At 41.6% G+C, this 24228-nt stretch overlaps 1 long non-coding RNA gene across 1 annotated transcript in view; it reads right to left on the bottom strand.

Moving 5' to 3' along the window:
* LOC310755174 overlaps positions 1-24228 on the bottom strand; it is a 142697-nt gene that overhangs the window by 71456 nt on the left and 47013 nt on the right. The gene's annotated exons all lie outside the window — the stretch shown is intronic.

Raw genomic sequence — 24228 nt, 5'->3', positions numbered from 1 at the left:
GTGCTAGGTTTCAGTGGTTGTCATTTTGACATATTATTTTGTGCTTTTCTTCAGAAGACAGAAGTTGATTGAATGTGAGAAAAGTGGGACTTTGACAAGCTGTCAGAAGCCCTTGCAGTGCAAACTTACCTGCCAGCTACCTTGTTTCAGATTTCTTTCAAAGAAGCTTTCCAGTGCACCAGCTTCTATTACTAATCCAAGAAGCTCTAAAATCAGGAGCTCCCTATTTTGAAAAGGCCAAATTAAATAATTTACACTTCAAATTGTTTTAAATCCCAAGGAGGATAGAAATACCTGATAGAGCAAAAAACCAAGGGTGGATTTGGGAGATATGTATGCCCTCCTGTCACCCTGGCAAGTCTGTGCTAATGCAAAGTTAGTTGGTGTTTCATTCCTGCCATCTCCCTCTTTTGTTTTTATTATTTCAGTGAATGTGTGTGGGGGGGTGTTTCCCCCCCTTCAATTCCTGGAAAACCTTGTGAAATTCAAAAAAGAAAAGAAAAGAAAAGAAAAGAAAAGGCAGCCATGAATTGGTCAAGGAAAGGAAATATGAATAGAAATAAGCTGATTTAAAAGAAAGACCATCTTCTTGGTTTATAGTGTTTTATTATAATAAAATCTGATCTTCAGAGCTATGGGGCTTTGTTTTATAAAAAAAAAACTTTAAATATGCTTTATTTTCTTCAGATGTGATTGTTTTGCTTTTCCTTCTTCAACATAGCTAGGCTTTTTCATACATCAATGGCTATTTACTACTCCATCTGTGATAGATAGATAGATATGTTTAGGATTTCAGACATATTTTATTGGTGCTTTTGACAGCTTTCTTAAACTTAGAAATTAAGCAAATCATCTCATGGAAATACATCACTGGGAAAGGTTTAATTTGCTTAATGTTTGCAAATGTATGGCTTTCTTCTCAGGCAAAATGGAAACCAAATAAGATATGATAAACCTAGTGAAATTTCAGGGGTAAATAATGGGTGGAATCTGCACATCCAAAGATTGTCACCATACTTTGGTTAAAGCAGAATTTGAAGCAAAAGTGCTAGCTTCTGAGGAGCATTACACTTTTACTATCACAATAAAATAAAAGCATGAAGATAAGAACTTCACTTTTTCATAATCGTCAGGGCCAACACTACAATTAGGCAAAATGGGACAACTATCCCAGGCTGCTGCGAAACTGCAGCAACTAATGTGGGGGCAAAGGAGAAAGCCCTCTCACTGCCTTTGAGAGCTTTCTTGCTGTACCCTTCTGTTGGAGGGCATAAGAAGCCTACCTCCATAGCCAGCCTACTGCACTTGGGTGCAGTGGAAGACACTATCCCACTGCCAGTATTGAAATTAGATTCAACTCCCAATCCAGTCCAGTCCTTGTTCTTCATCTTAGGCCACGAAACATCTTGAGTTGGCCCAGATCATGCTTTGAGGAAATAATAAATAATGTGTGATTTAAGACTCCAGTGCTGTTCACACTTTACTTGGAAGTAAACCCCATTCAATTCAGTAGGACATACCTTTTTGGTAAACTTGTTTAGGATTGTATGAGTGTATAATCTAGAAAAGCACCAGGAAAACGACAGTGAATTCAGGGTGACTCAAAGTGGAACATTCCATCTCAATACAATGCATTAGGAACATTGGAAACTGTCTTATTCTGAATGGGACCCTTGGCCCATCTAGCTCTGCATTGTCCATACTAACTGCAGCAGCTCTCCAGGAATTCTGGCTGGGATGCCTTGCCCTAGCCAGAGACACAAGGGATTGAAACTGAGCACTTCTACATAGAAAAATGGTATTCCATCACAGAGCTATGGCCTTAAACCCATTGAAAGAAAGAGAGAACATTGCAAAACTGGTGAGAGGCAAACAGTGCCAACCCACGACAACGTACTGCCCTGCACTGGGGCCTGAGACTTTCTGCACCATTCAGACATCAGTTCCTGCCTTCATCTATTTCTCCTTCATGTTGCTTCCAGAAGCAGGTGGCTTCATCTTGTTTCATGGGAGGCCCAGTCTTATGTGTAAAACAAACAATGTTTGCTTTTTTTACCTAAAGGGAAGTAGTCAGAGGAAGTTGGGATTCTGTAAGCTCTCTTTGTAGTGCCACTTCAGCCTGGCTTGTTTTGCTTTGCTGTAGGGCCTTCTTGCATCTGAATGTGGCTTCCAAGATGCTTTGAAAGATAGCAAAATTATTTTTGCCTTGTAAATGCAGCAAGATCTCTGGCACATCTTATAGAAATGCCTTTCAGTTTGCTCATAATTCCCACTGCTGCTTCCAAGCTCCAGTTTCGCTTTAAATTTTCAAAGCTGTAACATTTTGAAAATTTACCAGACTCCAAAGGCTGATTTGCTGTGAGAAAAATCCATCAAGCTATGTGGCTAGTCTTTAAATGTATTAATCACTAAGTAGCTGTCTTTTCTAATTAAGCATGGGTCTTTTAACACCATAACATTTACTTAAACAAAATGCACACTTTTGCACTTTGCCCTGGACCTTATGTTAAAAAGCCTTTAATAATTTGTGTGTTACATTATTACTAACTGCAACTTATAACTAAAGGACAATGAATAAACAGTTGCTGGCACAGGCACATAATGGCCATGGCAGAAAGAAGGGAGCCCACAAAAATGGACACAGGAGATTAGTACTGGGTTGAATTGGGCCACAGCTTTATTGATTACAGGAAATATTTGGTTTGGCTAAAGCACTGGGCATGTATCCAGCATCAGGCAGCCCACCTGCTACCTGATAGGAACCTGGTGGAGTCGATTGTGTGTTGGGGAATTGCCCTCAGCATTTCTCTTCCTGAAAGTGAGGGGTGTGTCGGTGTGCATGTAAAAGTCTTTAAAAGATTTGGAGGGATTACTGTTAGCTGTCGCAGGAGTGCATCAGCCCTTATCCTACATACATACATACACACACACACACACACACACACACACACACACACACAATTTTTAGCACCTCTTACAGGCTACAACTTCCCTCCAGAATGTGCATAGCATCCTTCTGGGCATGGGGGAGGAAGACTGCCAATAGTGAACATACTCAAGACCATACAGGCCATAAGAATTATGATTGGGAGGCCACAATTCCTTCTGTGGAACCTTTTGGCAGCTGCCTGCCAGTACTGGGTGGAGCAAAAGTCAAAAGTGGGTGAAGCAATGGATGTGACTCCTAGCCTTGCACAACAGGCTACATTCCAGCCATGCAGAAACTGGGAACATCTCTCTCCATCCAGGCAAGGAAGAGGCATAATTGCTTCAAGAGCACATTCCAGGAGAGCAGGACAGCTCAGGGATGTGTCCGGGGAAGTGGGGTGGCCTAGGGAAAGTCGCAAGGGCCAGGCAGAGGGAGCTAGAGTACTGAATTAGGACCCTGGGCCTGAGGTTGCCTACCCCAGTTACAAGGGCTCAGCAATTGCCCATTCTTCTGTTTACTAGTCTTCTTTTTCTTCCTTCATTAGGGAAAAAGAAGTATGGGATTGGCAATAAGGGCACATGGTGGACTCTTCAGGGACAATCTTATTTCCAACTTTCATTTAGAACTTGTGTGGGGATTTTGTGTGTGTATGTGTGTGTGAGAGAGACTGTGTGTTGGTTATTGGGGTTGCCCATACTTGAAAAAAGTCAAATAGCTGGAGACTTTCAGAACAGATAAAATGACATTAACATGAACTGTAATAATTCCTTTGCTATTTTTCTGCATTAATAAAGAAATGATACTATAAATACAGTATACACTATTGATGGGTTTACTATAATAGTCAACTTGGAATTTTTACAGCTGTTTTATTTTCTACTCTCTGGGGTTTTTTCCACTCCCCCTTTATAAAAAAATAAGAATGTAAAACCTGCAGAAGATTCCATTTATTTCCCTAGGTGCTTTTCTACATGTTTTTCATGGAAGAAAATATTTTTCAATTAAAGCATTCAGACCCCATTTCCTTTATATCTCTTTTGTGAACATTTGTTTTGAGTGGGCAATTCTATAGAAGGCTAAGTGAAAAGATGGGTTCAAGGTTAACATGATAATATGAAGAAAAGCGGGGGGGGGGGGAGTTGAAAGTACTGCCAGTAATGTCTGCCTATTGCATCTGGTTCAGTAGCTTTTATTACTGAAGCCTTCTGCACATTTTCCGTATTGAATTTTCTTTTCACACACTGGAAACATTTCCCAGTGTAAGCCAGAATCCCCTTCTATCCCATTTGTGTGCTGTGCCCTCAGCCTCTACAGATGCATGTGACTTACTTTAGTCCCTTTGTTTACAAAGAGGGCAGCAAAGCAATTGTATACAAGATGTATGCTAAGGCCTGACAAGAGCTGCTCAGATGTAAAAACTAAATGCCTCTTATTTGTATCTGGGTATGAGCTCTTTGAAATAACTCAATGTGCTTCATGCCCAGAGAGAGAACACTTGAAAGCAAGCAGGTGTATGTGTGTGTTGCTCGAAGGATTCACAGAATTATGAGGGGAAAGTGTACTCTCGCAATGTTTAGGAATTTTATTTCATAGAGAAATGCACATGAATGCTACCTTGAAATGGTTTGTGTTCTCCCCTACTACTTTTTTATTATTATTTCTGAGTATTTCTAACCTGCTCTTCATTGACTATTTCATTCTGGGGGAAGGGAACAAAGAAATTAATAATAGTGAAAAATATGCAGGAATTCACACACACACACACACACACACACACACACACAAATCCATAAGCGTAAGTCCAATAAATAGCTCATTTGTAAAACAAACAGAATCTGTTCTACTTGCAGCTTCCAGACCAGATACAAAGGCAGGCGCACATAAAGCATGTTACAGTAATCAAGTTTCGAGGGAACCACTGTGGTCAGTCTATATATTTATAAAAATGTTTTATAGTTGTTGATTGGAGGTTTTAAAAAAAGCCAATCAACGCCTCAGATCTACAATTGCCATTCAGTTATATCCATTTGCTTTCACATGGTAGTTATGTGTAGATCAGTTCGAAGTGCACTTTGCCAATGGAAATTCCAATGTTTTAAAGGACAAATTCTACGCACTGGCCACAGAACTTGTGTGTCTGTTCTAGTTGCTGTTTGAAACTTTTAAGTATAAAGGACCTACAAATGCAATATTACTCCTGACTGTGCTGGGAAATTTATTCCCTTTTGTTTAGAAGTTGTGATATTTTTGTTTCATATGATATGTTACAAATAATAATATATGCTTTGCAGCAAATAAACACACACATCTTATCGAGAAGCAGTAAAATAGAATAAATAGATTTCTACTACAGTATTGGGTGTTAAGTCCTCATTATTGCATTAGGGATGAGTGGGTTTTTCCTGTTCTCTTCCTTTATTCCTCCATGGGTTATCCTTCCCCTTTGCCCTCTGTTCCAATCCTCCTGAACTACAATATAACCAATAGGATTTTTTAACTTACTAAAATGGAATCAAAAAATTCACAGTGAAATGTATGTAAAATTAGATCCTTTAAAAATATATATATCAACTTTGAGAACGTAAATAAAACTTCAGCCAAGTGAGGTAGAGTCATCTTTGATACAGAAAACTAATATGTTTTTACAAAAATCATTCTTTCAGGCGATATGGAAGTATAATAATAATAATAATAATAATAATAATAATAATAATAATGATGTTGTTTAGTCGTTTAGTCGTGTCCGACTCTTCGTGACCCCATGGACCAGAGCACGCCAGGCACTCCTATCTTCCACTGCCTCCCGCAGTTTGGTCAGACTCATGTTTGTGGCTTCGAGAACACTGTCCAACCATCTCGTCCTCTGTCGTCCCCTTCTCCTTGTGCCCTCAATCTTTCCCAACATCAGGGTCTTTTCCAGGGAGTCTTCTCCTCTCATGAGGTGACCAAAGTATTGAAGCCTCAGCTTCATGATCTGTCCTTCCAGTGACCACTCAGGGCTGATTTCCTTAAGAATGGATGCGTTTGATCTTCTTGCAGTCCATGGGACTCTCAAGAGTTTCCTCCAGCACCACAATTCAAAAGCATCAATTCTTCGGCGACCAGCCTTCTTTATGGTCCAGCTCTCACTTCCATACATCACTACTGGGAAAACCATGGCTTTAACTATACGGACCTTTGTTGGCAAGGTGATGTCTCTGCTTTTTAAGATGCTGTCTAGGTTTGCCATCGCCTTTCTCCCAAGGAGCAGGCGTCTTTTAATTTCGTGACTGCTGTCACCACCTGCAGTGATCATGGAGCCCAAGAAAGTAAAATCTCTCACTGCCTCCATTTCTTCCCCTTCTATTTGCCAGGAGGTGATGGGCCCAGTGGCCATGATCTTCGTTTTTTTGATGTTGAGCTTCGGACCATATTTTGCGCTCTCCTCTTTCACCCTCATTAAAAGGTTCTTTAATTGCGTGGACAGGCGGAGTCCCCAGATCCCGCGCGGTCCCCCCGTCATGTGGAATAACGACTCAAGACAACGTGCTATGGGATTAAATTGGCCACAACTTTATTAAATTTCAAATGTGGGTAGACCTTGGCTCAGGCATTGGGCGTTCTCCCTCCCCAGTCCCCAGCCGGGGACCTAGGGAGCATCAGGGTTATCCAGTGTGTGTGGGGGGGATGGGCCGGCTCTGGAGAACATATGTTCAAGCAGAGATAGCCGCCCCCGTAACGCCGCCGCCGCAGGGGAGAGCAATGACGACCTTTCGGCGTACGGTCAAAGCCTCCCTTCAGAAAACCCCTTTAACGGGGAACCCTGGTATCGCCGCCGCAAAGAGGAAGATGGACAAAAGGATTCCGCCCAAGGCCTGATACCGCCAAAGTTGTGACGTTTTGCTACGGGAAAGGCGAAACCTGCCAATGCAGGGAAATTCCTTTCCGGCCCTTTAACAGCGACCTTAACGTAGCAGCGCCCGCATACCTGTGGAGAAAAGTTAACCTGCAAAACCTGTGAAGAAAAATTAACCTGTAAAATAAGACATTAACTGAGGGTGGGTAGGGTGGGAGAAGCTCTGGAGCCAAGTGAGGATTCCCAGGTAAGATCCTCCCTCTATTGTGTGGGCAGGTAATCCCTCCCCTACCTGACCTGGTCTCCTTGGCAACGCTTCCCCCAGGTGGGATTGGACGACTGACTGAGGTAGGCGGAGACCTCCAGGCATCCCACCTGAGGGAAGGCAAAGCCAAGCCTATGTTGTTGGAGCCGCTCCAGATCCAGGGGCTGCACGCGTCCACGCAAAGGGCGCCCCCAGTTTTAAGCGGGGAGCGGTCATTCCTCTTCACTTTCTGCCATCAAGGTTGTATCATCTGCATATCTGAGGTTGTTGATATTTCTTCCGGCGATCTTAATTCCGGCTTGGGATTCATCCAGCCCAACCTTTCGCATGATGAATTCTGCATGTAAGTTAAATAAGCAGGGAGACAATATACAGCCTTGCCGTACTCCTTTCCCAGTTTTGAACGAATCAGTTGTTCCATATCCAGTTCTAACTGTAGCTTCTTGTCCCACATAGAGATTTCTCAGGAGACAGATGAGGTGATCAGGCACTCCCATTTCTTTAAGAACTTGCCATAGTTTGCTGTGGTCAACACAGTCAAAGGCTTTTGCATAGTCAATGAAGCAGAAGTAGATGTCTTTCTGGAACTCTCTAGCTTTCTCCATAATCCAGCGCATGTTTGCAATTTGGTCTCTGGTTCCTCTGCCCCTTCGAAATCCAGCTTGCACTTCTGGGAGTTCTCGGTCCACATACTGCTTAAGCCTGCCTTGTAGAATTTTAAGCATAACCTTGCTAGCGTGTGAAATGAGTGCAATTGTGCGGTAGTTAGAGCATTCTTTGACACTGCCCTTCTTGGGGATTGGGATGTAGACTGATCTTCTCCAATCCTCTGGCCACTGCTGAGTTTTCCAAATTTGCTGGCATATTGAGTGTAGCACCTTAACAGCATCATCTTTTAAAATTTTAAATAGTTCAGCTGGAATATCATCACTTCCACTGGCCTTGTTATTAGCAGTGCTTTCTAAGGCCCATTTGACTTCACTCTCCAGGATGTCTGGCTCAAGGTCAGCAACCACACTACCTGGGGTACACGAGACATCCATTTCTTTCTGGTATAGTTCCTCTGTGTATTCTTGCCACCTCTTCTTGATGTCTTCTGCTTCTGTTAGGTCCTTTCCACTTTTATCTTTTATTATGGTAATCTTTGTACGAAATGTTCCTTTCATATCTCCAATTTTCTTGAACAGATCTCTGGTTTTTCCCATTCTATTGTTTTCCTCTATTTCTTTGCATTGCTCGTTTAAGAAGGCCTTCTTGTCTCTCCTTGCTATTTTTTGGAAATCTGCATTCAATTTCCTGTATCTTTCACTGACTCCCTCGCATTTTGCTTGCCTTCTCTCCCCCGCTATTTGTAAGGCCTGGTTGGACAGCCACTTTGCTTTCTTGCATTTCCTTTTCATTGGGATGGTTTTAGTTGCTGCCTCCTGTATAATGTTACGAGCCTCCATCCATAGTTCTTCAGGCACACTGTCCACCAAATCTAAATCCTTAAACCTGTTCCTCACTTCCACTGTGTATTCATAAGGGATTTGACTTAGATTGTATCTTACCAGCCCAGTGGTTTTTCCTACTTTCTTCAGTTTAAGCTTGAATTTTGCTATAAGAAGCTGATGATCTGAGCCACAGTCAGCTCCAGGTCATGTTTTTGCTGACTGTATAGAGCTTCTCCATCTTTGGCTGCAGAGAATATAATCAATCTGATTTCGATGCTGCCCATCTGGTGATGTCCATGTGTACAGTCGTCTCTTGTGTTGTTGGAAAAGAGTGTTTGTGATGACCAGCTTGTTCTCCTGGCTGAACTCTATTAGCCTTTGCCCTGCTTCATTTTGAACTCCAAGGCCAAACTTGCCAGTTGTTCCTTTTATCTCTTGACTCCCTACTTTAGCATTCCAATCCCCTATAATGAGAAGAACATCCTTCTTTTGTGTCATTTCTATAAGGTGTTGTAAGTCTTCATAGAATTGCTCAATTTCAGTTTCTTCAGCACCAGTGGTTGGTGCATAAACTTGGATTACTGTGATGTTAAAAGGTCTGCCTTGGATTCGTATTAAGATCATTCTATCATTTTTGAGATTGCATCCCAATACAGCTTTTGCCACTCTTTTGTTGACTATGAGGGCCACTCCATTTCTTTTACGGGATTCTTGCCCACAGTAGTAGATATGATGGTCATCCAAACTGAATTCGCCCATTCCCGTCCATTTTAGTTCACTGATGCCCAGGATGTCAATATTTATTCTTGCCATCTCATTTTTGACCACATCCAACTTACCAAGGTTCATAGTTCTTACATTCCAGGTTCCTATGCAATATTTTTCTTTACAGCATTGGACTTTCCTTTCGCTTCCAGGCATATCCACAACTGAGCGTCCTTTCGGCTTTGGCCCAGCCGCTTCATCAGCTCTGAATCTACTTGTACTTGTCCTCCGCTCTTCCTCAGTAGCATGTTGGACGCCTTACGACCTGAGGGGCTCATCTTCCAGCGTCATAACTTTCATATGCCTGTTGTCTTTGTCCATGGAGTTTTCTTGGCAGGGATACTGGAGTGGCTTGCCGGTTCCTGCTCCAGGTGGATCACGTTTGGTCAAAACTCTCCACTATGACCTGTCCATCTTGGGTGGCCCTGCATGGCATAGCTCATAGCTTCTCTGAGTTATTCAAGCCCCTTCGCCACGTCAAGGCAGTGATCCATGAAGGGGATAATAATAATAATAATAATAATAATAATAATAATAATAATTTATTTGTATCCCACCCTCCCTGGGCGAAACCAGGCTCAGGGCGGCTAACATCAAATATATAACATTGGTATAAAATCAAACAATAATTAAATTACCTCCTAAAAACAAGTCAGGATCAAATTAAAATCGAATTTGATGGCTTTCCACAGGATTAGGGTTGGGAACAGTAAATGCTCATCAGGCCCAAGTGTTTACAATGTTCTTCTATGGGCCTGTGAGAATGCTGGGAGGCCTCTTTCATACTATAGTGGTACCTCGGGTTACATATGCTTCAGGTTACATACGCTTCAGGTTACAGACTCTGCTAACCCAGAAATAGTGCTTCAGGTTAAGAACTTTGCTTCAGGATGAGAACAGAAATCGTGCTCTGGCAGCGCGGTGGCAGCAGGAAGCCCCATTAGCTAAAGTGGTGCTTCAGGTTAAGAACAGTTTCAGGTTAAGTACGGACCTCCGGAACGAATTAAGTACTTAACCTGAGGTACCACTGTAGTTCTTATACAAAAAGAGAAAGGGAGTCAGGCTGAGCCCTGACCAAATTTAAATTTAAAGAGCTTGGAATATGATAAACCTGCCCTCTGTGTCACAGTCACCCTGTGCTAAGTATAATTAATTCTTCATTGGGACTTATTGTTCCCTAGAATCTTTATGTTGCAAGATTCATCTATCTGGAACTGAACTTGCTGTTAGAGACTGTAGTGCATCTTTATTCTTCTCATTGGCATACAACTATTCTGTTAAGGAGCTGCAATATACAGCTTAGATCGGATGGTGGTGCTGCAGAAGTTGAAACCACTGTGTGCACTTCCTCTCATACAAGCCCCACTTTTGTTAATTCTCTCTTCTTGCTGCAGCTGCAGATACCATTCTGTTTGAAAGCATATCCCAACCCACAGAAGCAGATATTTGAAAATGCACACAGAGGTGTAAAGCAGGAAATCCCTGGTCTGGGAGTGGAAGTTAAGATTGAAGTCAATTCGGTGAATGATTTCTTGTCATTCACCACCACCATCTGAAGGGCTGAGTAAAAATAATGAGTGGTTTGTCATAATGCTCCATGTTCAATACAGTGATACCTTGGTTTATAAACTTAATCTGTTCCGGAAGTCCGTTCTTAAACCAAAGCGTTCTTAAACCAAGGAGTGCTTTCCCATAGCAGCGGGGGACTCAATTTACAAATGGAACATGCTCAACAGGAAGCAGAACATGTTCTGCTTCCCAGGCAAAGTTCACAAACCAAAACACCTACTTCCGGGTTTGGAGCATTCTTACTTCAAGTTGTTCATAAACTAAGCTGTTCTTAAACCAAGGTACCACTGTTTTAGCCTATGTCCTAAACCCTAACTGATGCCTGAAGCCACAGACTTGTATTGTGCCAGACTATACTAGATAATTAAGCCAATTTTGCCATGACCCTCCTCAAGAAACTCTTAGGGGGCTGTAGATCTGTATAGCATGACAAGGTTGTGGAAATTGTGGATCTCTAGATGTTGAAATGCAGCTCCTGTTATCTATGACCACTGACAATTTGGGCTGGGGCTGATGAGAAATTAAGTCCAATGGCATCTGGAGGACCACAAGTTCCCTAAGCCTTATTTTCTTGTAATTCTTACAAGAATTACAATTGCTGTGGAGATGGTCTCAGACATGCTTATGAGCATAACTTCAAGCTTCCATTCCAAAACACATCCTTTAAGGTGAAAATTTGAATTCTATCAATGGATTGACTGGAATTTCTTGTCCATTACAGGATGGAAAAGAGGCTTGTCTGAGATACTTTAAGTAAACAGGGAAGGGGAGAATATTTCTTTTTTAAAAATACTCAATACAGGTTTTCAAAACATCAAGGCATAAATAGCGATGGAAATAGATATCAAGAGTTTATGTTAGTAGGATTAAAGAATTTAGACTGCAGGAATAGTGATCTTTTTTATAATTCAGACGTGGAGTATATCAGATATCCTTTCTTTGTCAAATGGAGCTGTATGTCACATAGATTTCTTTTACCAGTGGAGCAAACATCTCTTCTGTCACAAGCAAAATAAAAATAGAAAATGCTTTGCACACTGTGAAGAAGAACCATAGCTCAGTGGTAGAACATGTGTTTAAAGGCACATGTATTCAGGCAGTTTGGAAGAAAAGTGCCTGGAGCCCTGGAAAGCCAGTCCTGAACTAGATGCACTAATGACTAATGGAAGAACGTGGCTTCCTGTTTTTCTTTTGCACACAGTTTTCTTCATAAGTATAATATATCCTTTTTTAAAAAAAGAGAGATAGACTTAATAATGTAGGTTATACTGTATCTCTTTAATATTTATGGGCGCCTGATCTGCTTTTGTTAGTTATAGATCTGCACTCTTCAGTTCAGATGTAGAAAGCAAATTCAGCCAGAGATAAAGAGTATAATGATATGACCAGTTACTCCCATTGATCAGTGGATTGCCAAGTGCTTTGCGATGCTAAAGCAAATGTCAATACTATACAGCAAAACATAAGTACAATTTGAATAATCCTGCAAAGTAACTCTCTGCAGAAGACAATTGCCCAATAGTAAGTTCCTTAGCGGGCCGCGGGTGGCACTGTGGGTTAAACCACAGAGCCTAGGGCTTGCTGATCAGAAGGTCAGTGGTTCGAATCCCCGCGACGGGGTGAGCTCCCATAGCTCGGTCCCTGCTCCTGCCAACCTAGCAGTTCGAAAGCACGTCAAAGTGCAAGTAGATGAATAGGTACTTCTCTGGTGGGAAGGTAAATGGCGTTTCCGTGTGCTGCTCTGGCCACATGACCCAGAAGCTGTACGCTGGCTCCCTCGGCCAATAAAGCGAGATGAGCACCGCAACCCCAGAGTCGGTCACGACTGGACCTAATGGTCAGGGGTCCCTTTACCTTTACCTTTAGTTCCTTAGCAGTTGAAAATCATGGTCTGCCTAATCTGTTGAAGGTTTTTTCCATCATACATTAAAAACCAACAACATTTGCACAAGATTGACCTGGCTTCACATCAAAATAATATCCAGCTTCTGGTGAAGTAAATTTAAACTTCTGATTGGACCCAAATACTTCCACACTAGAGCTGCAGCATTCTGGAAGCCACCTTCATCTAAATATTCCTTTTGATTGGTATGTTCATGTTTTCCCCCCAATCCTTGTGTCAGATTCTGTGTCTTTCCATGTTGGCCTCAGGTCACAGGATATTAAATGGAACAGTCTACAGGCAGCCCAAAGAAAAAGTAATTGTCGTTCTCTTTCTATTTCATCACTGCTTCTGTAATTGAAAGTTATCTGCTTATAATTGCATCTTTAGTGAGCAGTAATTAAAATTCTTATCATTAGCGTTTTCTTTTAATTAGTTTTTTTCCTCTGATAAAAAAATGTATTTTGCACAACGCATGTCTAACTTCATAATAATAGGCAAAACTGGAAAGGTAAAGCAGAAATGTTGTTCAATGCAAAATAAGGCTTTGTTACAGTAACCTGGTGACAGAGTAATAAAAAAGAGATACAACTGGTTAGACACAGTAGCACATGAGCTAGAAACAGAAGCACACAATAACTACCTTAATTTAATTTATTGGCTAACATCCAATCTTGTGCAAGTGGATTTGCACTCATGCAACAGGACTTGTTCTTTGTTCCCTCCCTCATGACTGTTCTTTTTTTAAAAAAAATAATAATTTTTATTAACTGGCCAATCACATCAAATTAAATCACATCACATAATTCCAAATTACAAAGCCAAATTTTTAAATTTTGTTGGGGGAACCCATACTTCAAGATCCAAAGGGGGATTCAAATCACCTTCTTATTACTGCGTTAATGTCCAAATCAGTCCCATTCCACATCATATCTTGTTCATATAATTTCTATTTTTCCTTTACGATCTCTTCTGTTAGTCTCCTTAAGCCAATAAGCAAAATAATAATCCTGTGTGGATTTCCCGTTCCTCCACTAAATCCAGATGGTTTCCATATATCTCCTTCGTAGATAGCATTGCTCTTTCCATCATGAATTTGGCATTTGTCACTCTTAAGTCCCACCGAGGAGTTGATCCACGATATGTAAACAACTCTATTTCTCTCTTTCTCCTTCCAGACCCAAGAGCTCCAACAATGCCTCCCAAAATGGCGACGGCATTTTTAACTGCGTCATTCCAAAACTCTTAGCTTTCCAGCTTCATCTTGAAACATTGCTTTGGTTCGAAAGTTTATCTCCACACAGCCTTAAATCCACAGCTTAAGTCCTTAGTTTCTGACTCATTAGGGGAGGGGATTCTTGTTAAATCACATAAGAAAAAGGAAGGCAGGTTTTTTCTCCCTCCCCCCTCAGTCATTTGTCATACCGTATCTTGACGTATCTTCTCATATTTTATTCTTGTCTTGTTATCAGAGATCTCTTCTGTCAGCAGTCTTTACTCCCCTTTTTCCTTGAAGCATGTGCAATTTATCTCGTCCAAATTGTTTCTTTTGAAGATGCTTGCAACTAGCGGCGCGAATCAGGGACGGCGTCCAGGAGTGCCGGATTCCCACAGGAGGGCTTTGTGCCTAGTGCCCCCACCCCCACAAATTCGGGGGTGGTATAGGACACAGCAGGCAAGGGCCGTCCCCCCCACAATCCTGGGGGGGTTAAGGAGGCTAATTACCCCCATCATAGCCTCCAAATTACCTTGTGTGGGTCGGAGAGATGTTATTGTCAGCGATCTTCCGATGCGCCACCTAGTGGCCCCCCTCCCTCATGACTGTTCCTTGTCCCACCAAATATTTCCTGGAGGGTCCCAGAGGGGCAGGTTTTGGAGATATGTGTGGGGTGCTGGGAGGGGGCTACAGATGAAGGGAGAACTATTTCTAGCAATAGTGTCAATTTTGTTGGTGGACTGATGCAGTTGGACTTCACCCATTCTATTTTTGCTGCTTTTCTGTTGAGACAAAGTGTCTTACAATAAAATAAAACACTTATAAAACCAGTTTCTCATATGGATGAGACAGAGATTGCACTGTATTTGACAGGGCCTCTATGGTCAGTCTTAAAAGCAGATTCATATGAGAGCTTACAGTTTCTGAGTATCCCTACCCTTTCAAAGATCAACATCAACACTTTAAATCAAGCATAGAAACAATTGCATATGATCACAGTTACACGTCCTCAAAACCAGATAGCCTGCCTCCTCTGCACTGATGGATTGATGGGTAAATAGATAGATTATAGTTGCAGGCCATACAGTCCTCTACACTAGGAATTCCAGATGTTGAGGCCTATGTGTGTCATTTATTGCCACTATATTCTGATTTTGAGCCCTACCCTGACTAAAGCAGCCTGTCCTCCTTCAATATTCTGGCCTAGCGTGTTGTTTCAAGTTGTATATCCTGGCCATCTGGTCAACATTTACCAATTAAGCTTCAACAGCATGGAAATCAAGCCTGGCCCAAAGCAGAGGCAGCTGAGGCCTCATACCCAGAAGGGCCAACTTGCTCTGCTAAATGCCTGTTGTGATTCTGGCCTCTGTTCTATGCCTGGCTTTCTCTCTAATTGTGTCAAAGGAAGGCTAAAATATGACTATAGACAAAGCAGGTTGTAAAGACAGCTTGAATAGCATGATGTAGGGAACATTGTCTTAGATCTGATTTCAAAACATAATGTCCATTCCATATCTACTAAGTATCTTGTGAGTATGTTTAAGAAGTGGTGCTTTTCAATTAAAATGGAAAGAAGGAATAGGCAAATAGCAAACATGAGCATATCAACTTTTTTTTAATGTAAGAATTATGCCTGTCAGTCTCCATTGCTTTCATTTGGCAACAACAACAAACAAACTCCACCTCAGTACAGGGGAGAGAATTTTCATTCATCAGCTTTTGAGGAAAACAGAAATGGAAGCTGAAGATAGGAGACATCTCTGTGAATGATGTGTAGAAGAGGATTAAGTTCTGGAATGGTGTCTGCGGTGTATTGAGGTCTTGGAATATTCTTTGGAGTGGGGAATGGGCATTTATAAAATAGGTGTTAGTTTGTGGGAAAAGTGAGCTACTGCTATGTTGCTGTTGCCATTTTAAGGATTGCAAACATCCTTATATTTTTGGTGATTTTGCTCAAGCTCAGCAGTGAATAGAAGCACTGCTGAAATGCTGAGCTCTCTGCAGAAACATCCATTAATTTAAGAATTTGTCATGACTGATTTATAAACTTCTGTTCCCTGAAACAGTTATCTAATATTATCTTGAAAACTCCTTTGTAAAATGGAAGTCATGACCAGAAAAAATGTGTCTTAAATCATTTGCTTTTCTGTTTGCTTTCAGTGAAACAAAGAAGGCAACATTCTATTTTCCAATTTATTAAGTGAGGAGACGTGGGGAATGCTTTATATCCATCAAATTGTTCTTTTCTATTTTCCACAGAGCTGGAAATCCTTCTCTGCTACTGCCACTTCCTATCCTGTTTATCATCACTAAAATATCAACCTTTCTTTTCCTTTCCTTCCCCTCCCCCATGCTGAAATTTTGCATAACAAATGAGCATGAGGAGGAGGAAGTTATAAGGGAGATGCTAAAGTGATATGAAATTTAAAACGTACCAAATGCAAACAGGTTTTCTCAACAAATACAATGTTGTTGTTTAAAAAAGAAATAACCAGATTAAAACTGCAACTTTTAAAGTAAGAGATTTATTAGTATGAACAGAGCTATAAAATTGCAACAAAAGGGCAAAACAGCAATCAGATTATTTGAAATGTGCATTTGAATCAATGAGGTTTACAGGGATTACTTAGGTTATGTGAAAATCCTGGAAGAATGTGGTGACATTTCTGTCAGTATGTACTTGATCAATGCCAGGGTTGGCCAGCATGGTGCTCCCAAATGTTTGTTTGTTTATTATTTATTCTGCAGTTTTTACACCAGCCTTTTCTCCAAGGTAGGAATACAGGGTAGCTCACCCCAAAGAGAATTCAGTATAGAAGAGAATATAAAAATATGCAGTAGAAACAGTCTAAAATCAAATACACTTTAAACATAAATCAAAACCAATATAATCAGCATCATCTGCTCCAGAATGACTTAAGACATGAAGGCTTGGACATATGAATGATTTTAACATAAATCTTATGTGGAATACAGCCAAATATTACTCAGGAGAGAGTTCTGTAAATGGGGTGCTGCTACCAAAAACGTCCTGTCTTGTGTTACTATCTTGCCAGGGTTGATGAGATCACAAGTAGGGACTCTAGTGTTGCCTGCAGGGCTCAAAGTCAGGAGGTATTGGGGACGGCACTCTCTCAACATGCTTGTCACATATCTATCTATATGATATTTGATTCCTATGATTTGGTGTTCTAGAAATTCTAGTGATCTGCAATAACGTGTACCCCACTAAATTTTGCTGATGACAGTAAATTGTTAAAGGTTGTTAAAACAAAAAGTGATTGCAGAAAGCTCCAAAATGACCTTTCTAAAACGAGTGAGTGGGCAGTAAAATGGCAAATGCAATTCAATGTAAACAAGTGTAAAGTGATGTATGTTGGAGCAAAGAATCTTAATTTCACATACATGCTCCTGGGGTCTGAACTGGAGGTGGCAGAGCTGGAGTGAGACTTGGCATGCTAGTAGATACCTCAATAAAGATATCTACCCAGTGAGTGGCAGCCATGAAAAAGGCAAATTCCAACCTGTTGTGAAGGAACAAAAACATGTTAGTCATTTCTGCTCTGTTTCGGCTGTAAAATGTTTTAGAGGCTGTGCTGACCAGGAGGGACAAATGTTTAGTTCAGAAAGTTGAACTTTAAGGGGAAATGAAACAAAACAAAACAAAAATGAAGATAAGAAAAACCTAGAGAACTCTCGTGCCTCTCTGCTTGGCCAAATATCTGGGAGGGGGTGTATATAAGCAGAGCTATATAAGTAGAGCTACAATTCCTAGTGTTCCCTGGGAAGAGAGGATTGATTGTTAAATCATTCTAGAAACAGTAGTTCTGGAAGGAAAATAGGGATATCCTGACAACTATCTGCACCCTTAACAAACGACTGTTCCCAGTATTCTTTGGGGGGTAGCCGTGACTGCCCTCTGCCTACACTTCAGAGCCAGAGAGTCATATGAGGCTGGGCCTCTCTTCTTCCTCCTCCTTGCCCACTCTGCAGCAAGTGCTATGAGCTACCCAAGGGATGAGGCCAGCAGTGGTGGCCATGAAGAGGTCACCGCTGCTGCTGCCAACTCATCCTCCTCCCCAAGCTTGCCGGTGGCGGTGCTGGCAGAATCTGCTGGCAGAATCCAGGATGGCTTTCGTAATTCCGGGACTGTCCCTGGAAAATAGGGACACTTGGAGGTGTGGGTTATAGCCCATGCACTTGGTATAGGGTTGCCATATTTCAACAAAAAACTTGTGGAGCTATTTTTGGCAGTTGTTGAGCTTTTTATTTTCCGCCAGTCTCTGTTGCCTACTGCAGTATTTGGATATGTGTGGAATATTCCGGACGTATGGCAACCCTAATCTGGTATGAAGGTTGTGGACCACAGAGACATCTCAGTCATAGTATTTTGAAGTGATAGCGATCGTGTTACATGTGGGTCACAATGGGGTTAGAAAACAATGTTGAAAAGCCCTGAAACTAGAAAGCTGAAATGTGGCTTTAAAAGAACACACACATTGGAAAAAAGTAAATCCTGAAGGTCTGAATGAAAGCAAGCTGATGGAGGAATCAAAATTACTGTACATTATGGCATTAGTGACTAAAGGCTGCAATCATATACACACACCCAGGAAGGGGACGGACAGAATGCCTAGGAGCTAGCAAAGCTGATCTGTTTGCCTCAGTGATAACAACACAAAAGGCAATCTTTGTATAATATATTTCCAAATATTTGCGGCAGAGACAAATCCACAGTAGAACATGCATTCATTTGTCTTTTTTCTTTTTTGGCTTCAAAGCTCCCTCTCCTTAGGTATAATCTCATCATCAGTGGAAGAGCTTTGGTCTGAAATATGCTTTGGTCTCTTAAAATACAGTAATCAGAGGTGATCAGTGGTTGGTACAATTAATACAAAGTAACAGGTTGCTCAACTCTGTTTGATTCACAGAATGTACTACTTTGACATGCAAAAGTATGAAAACATTATAAAGTATAATTTAGTCCTGGAGACGTGATTTTTGTCAACAAAAGGCAATACCAGAATAACAATGTCTGTAACAGTTCTGTTCATGACACTTATAACTTAGAGGAGTAGCAATTTGGAAGGAGCCATTTTTCAAGCCTAAATATGCAGTGCAACCTTGTCCTGGGCTTGCAGATAATTTCAAGAAGTCACTGAAAATGATTGTCTATTAAAGGGTGAGACCTCTGGTATTTCCTAGTCGCTAGAAATCATCATATATTAGAATGGAAAGACCTCTGGTATTTCCAGGTGTCAAAGTCCCAATTTAAGGGAAATGAGAGATTTTATGTAAAAACAAAAACAAATAGAGGCTGATACTTTGTTGTGGCCAGTATAATGGGATTAGAAAAAAGAAAAGATCAAGGATCGTTTAGTGATTTTCTTATTCTACCACTGGTTCTGGTATTTTTAAGAGAGAGAGAATAGTGAAATAAGGGTATTAGGGAAAGTGAAGCACGGGAAGGACTACAGAGTATATTCAGCCTGGAAGAATTTAACTTTATCTAGAGATGGAAGAAAAATAGCAGAAAATTCAGATGATTTAATTAAAGAAGTTTAATAATGCAGACTTTTCAGCAGCTGGCATTCCTGTGCATCTTTCTCAAAGAACATATTCTGATTACACAGAACTGATCCAAATTCTCCCCTTCTAAATTTAGAACTTATTTGAACCTCTACTTTTAGAACCTAATTTTTTTAGCCCATTCACTTGAATGTCTCAGTAAGTGTTGTCTGTGCAATGTAGGACAAGATTTGTGTGAATTATGAATAGTCTGTTTGTGCATAGTTGTATCATTGTTGCACCACACCATGGGTACCAATTGCCTTCCCTTCTACTTTACTTGTGTAATGCTCTATATTTCCTGCGCAAGGAAAAAGGTGATTGGGGTCGTGCAAAGGAGCCATGAGGAATAAGAAACTGAGCAGAGGTACTCATTGTCTTCCTTTATTGTTCTAACACACTTCTGCTCCCGACCTGATCTATAATGTGAAAATGCTTATATTGTGGATTGGATGAGGTATCAAGCCTCTTCTCCTTCACTATCCTTCTTTGAAAACTGATGCTGCATATCAAGACTTATGTCTGGGATCATGGAACTGAACTACAGCTCCCATCTTCCCAAGCAAAAAATGCCAATTTCAAGTCCTGGTAGGGATGGTGGGACTTGTAGTTCTCTCATTGAGTAAGAAGTTTGTCTTCATTGGTATTGAAAACAGCATGGATAAGGAGGAAGTGCTGTCCTTTCTTTGCCAAATCCACCACTAGAGCCACCATTACTTGCTCCCCCATTTTGAATTTCCTTCTGGGGGTCTCCAGTGAGCATTCTTTCCAATACATGGCAGGTTTCACTTGAGCGGGGCCTGATTCGTATACAGGGTGAGTAGCCTTCTTTATGTAAGCTTGAAAAATCTCTGAGCCATGGGTCATTCCTGTGACCCTTCAGGTCCCTTTGTTAGGCCCTAAGGATGCTTTCACAGGCCATGCCCCACACTGTCCCTTCCTCAGGTGCTTTTGCCTGGCTGGAATGTGCCCTTGAACTGTGATAATGCCTTTTGCTTGGCGGGATGAAGGATGGAAGATTTGTGGCTGCATGGGTATGCCTTTTACATGGATGGCATGTGCAAAGGCTTTAACCCATTGATCTGCTCAATTCTGCTTCTGCCCTGCCCACAACGGTCATGTGGTTCTCAGATGGTTCCTTATGAAGAAATGTGCCCACGGTTAAGTGATGGTGTTGTGTTGGTTCATTGTATCAACCAGTGTGTTGGCAGGAGAGAGGAGTCCAGCTCCACCATTACTGAGGCAGCTCACCCTAAGTAAGGGTCTACCTGGCCTGTTACATCTTGTTCTGCATAGTTAGAATGGTGCTGCCCTAAAATATTTACTTGTATGCTGGAGGTATCATCCTTTCAGGTCCCAAGTTCCTTGTCATCCCATTTCTACTTGATTTGGCATTGATTCGGTCTCAACATACTTTCAGGTGAGTGTGGAACCTGGGGCAGCCTGTCCTGTTTCACTGCCTGAGGCAAAACAGGCAGATGCCGCTGATGTGGCGGCTTCCAGTAAGATATTGCTGGGTGGAGGCAGGGTCCCACAGTGCCCTGTGGAATTCCACAGCCTGAGGCAGCTGCTTCACTGTACCTCATGGGCAGGCCAGCCCTGGCAGAACCACCTAGTATATCCACACAGCAGTGCCCCAATCACACAGTGTGTCCTTCACAAGAACAGTTGCACCCAAGGAGCACAGAAGCCCAAACAAATCTAGTCTCTTCAACCCTTCAAACAGCTTGCACTGTTTCCACTTAGTCCAGCAATATATGGTACTAAAAGAGGGTCAGTGGTACTCAACATTTGCCCAGGGAAAGCCTTGGTTTTGCCAAAGCAGAAAAGGTCGACCCACACAGGGCCACAGACAACCCTCATTCACCAGCCAATGGAAAGTGTTGGGAAAGGGAATGCCCCAGAAAATAGCTAATTATCCTCAGTGGGGAGATGCAAGCACCTGCCACTCACAATTTGCTACAAATAAGCTGCCACAGCCCAAAATGGTTCCACTGGGCACATTAACCTTCCAGAAGGTTCCAGAAGGCCCTGTTCATACTAGGGAATAAAAGCTCCCAAAACTTTTGCTGCCACTTCCACTTGCAAGCTGTGTAGCCGCTCACTGCCTCAATAATACCTCAGTCTGCCACTGCTCTTTCAAGCAATCACACAGACATTGCCTTTTGCTGCAGCCAAGAAGAATGTAGGATGGGGAGCCTGAATAATTCTGGTTGGGACACATTAAGCCCTAATGCCCTGCAGCCTCACACCATGTTTTATTTTTCCCCAAAGGCGCAGGGCACACAGGGTAAAGGAGGGACTGCAGAGACTCACAATAGCAGGGGGGAGGTAATTAAACAGGTGATATTTGTTTATGCATTATTTTAGATGAAAACAATTTCACAGCCTGTAAATGTAGTGCCAATTAGTTTGTTAGATGGATTAATGTCTTAATGTGTTCTGGGGGTTGGGCAGCCGAGAATGATGGATTAATTAGAAAATTGTTTGGGGGTTTTGTTTTGTTTTCCTCTTGACCATGCCTGTTATGTTTTTAATAGAACATTTAAAACTCGTAGTGGCAAGATTAACATGATAGATTATAATGGCCTTAGAAAAGCCAGCACATTTTATCAGGTCACTAACTACGGATGGAAGACATTTTTAAAGGAAGAAGCAGAATGTTGTAAGATCCATTAGGTTTTGTAGGGTCAAAACGTGTTTAAATAGGCATTAAGCCAATTGGCCTGAGGTGTTAATAATGTATTCATGAAATAAAATGTGCCAAAATTCAGAGCACACTGCTTTTGATTAAATGTATTTTCTTCATTTACAAGCACGGTCCTTAATACAGTCTTCTCCATTTTGAAAAACTGATTTCCCCAATGGAGCATAGGTCTCCCAGAGGCTCTTTGCCAATGTACATCTAGCAGTTACTTGTTGCTACTACTGCCATCTCCATTCAGGACTGACGAATGATGCTTATTACCCTATCAATGCTGCCTTGATGCTGAAGCAGCCGCAGAAGCTTCCTCAATACAAATAACTGTAGTGCTTTCAGCTTGATTTTATATTAACCAAAGCTTCAAATGAATGTTTGTTTGGTTTTTGTTTAAAAAAGTAATAACATAAAATTAGACTTGTGTTAGGAGAAGCACAAACTTGTATCTTTTCTGCTACCTTGTGTTTCTGGATAGACATAGTATTGCTGTTTTATAGCAGCCACACTAAAACCTCAGATATCTGCTATTGGCAGCTCTCATTTCTGCCCTGGGGGAGATTTAAAAATGGCTTCCACTGAAAACCTGGGAATTCTCTATCCAGGCAACGTCACACTTTTTCAATCTCTATGGATCAAGCAGCCATAAAGATTCTGGTAAACCTGTACTAATTTTTTTTTTTTTTGTAAAACTGAACTTTGCTCAGGAGTGTTAGTCAGCATTTTCTGTAAAGAATCTTGCACATTTTCTGTAAAGAATCTTGCACATACTAACAGGGGAGCATGTCCTGTTACTCACGAAAATAATCCAGTTTAGGACCAGGTTGTGAGAGCCCAGCCTGGATAGTTTCAGTGCTTTGCAATTGATTTGCTTTAGGAGAAATCCCAAGCCAAATAGCAGCTGGACTACCTCTCCCCTTTTGGCATTTCTTCTGGTGGAACTTTCTGCTGTAGTTTGTAGGACAACAGCAGGAAGTATCAGTAGGTTTCAGTAACGAGAATAAGCACAGTTTGGAGGATGTGGCGTTCTGCAACTCAATGAGAGAATGCTTTGATGTATAGATGTATACACTCACTGGCCCCATTCCCTGACCTCTAGGCCAGGCATCCCCAAACTCGGCCCTCCAGATGTTTTGGGACTACAGTTCCCATCATCCCTGACCACCGGTCCTGTTAGCTAGGGAGGATGGAAGTTGTAGTCCCAAAACATCTTGAGGGCCAAGGTTGGGGATGCCTGCTCTAGGCATTCATAGAAGGTGGAAAAAAGACTTATATGCATGGAAAGCTCTTGTGATGTGTGGAAGGGCAACTTCCATACAGAGGTTCGCTTAACATACAAAGGTTTGTGGGGGAATGGCTGGGGAGTTTGATCCCACTTCCTTCTTCACACTTCTTTCAGTGTGTAGCATAGGACATGTGCAAAGTTCCTTCTCTGCAAAATTCTTCTACAGTTTGCCTTGTTCCTAGCAGCAACCAAGTGGGTTAAGAAAAACAAGTTGTAGGTACTTTACTGTGGATCAAAGGAATATTTTATTTTATTTTTGAAACAGAAGCCTGCTGTCACAGGATAATACTTCTCAGAAAACAAGGGCAAATGCATTATGGCTGCTTTCCTCATGTGTTTTATGGATGTGGAGGGACTGGCTTTGAATGGCTCTGCAGGGGCAGCCATAACTTGGCTAACAGTGCTTAAATGAAAGGCAGGGAATCAGGGAAGTCAACGTTTGGGCTAACATCACATCTCTAGCTCCATCTGTTTGTGACAGCAGCACAGCATGGGTCCCAGGCAATATGTCAGGCTCTGCTTTGAATTTCCTACCTTGTGTCAGTTTGTGTCATACCTTTTACTGGGGAAAAAAGACCCCAGCCCAAAAAACCCTGGTTCTTACAGTTAAGAATATACATGCTCGATTCTTCATGAGACACCCCCCCCAGAAAGAGGAAAGTTCTGCTTGAATACCTGTCTAGCAAGTATACTGTATGCATTTCTCATTGTGGGGGAAATTATATGTATATAAAATCTATATGCACCAGAGGAATCTGGTGCAGGTGTCATGCAACCCATAGG

This window comes from Podarcis filfolensis (assembly GCF_964270895.1).
Source record: "Podarcis filfolensis genome assembly, chromosome: 2".
In the NCBI taxonomy this organism is placed as follows: domain Eukaryota; kingdom Metazoa; phylum Chordata; class Lepidosauria; order Squamata; family Lacertidae; genus Podarcis; species Podarcis filfolensis.
This window is presented reverse-complemented; position numbering and strand designations above follow the sequence as displayed.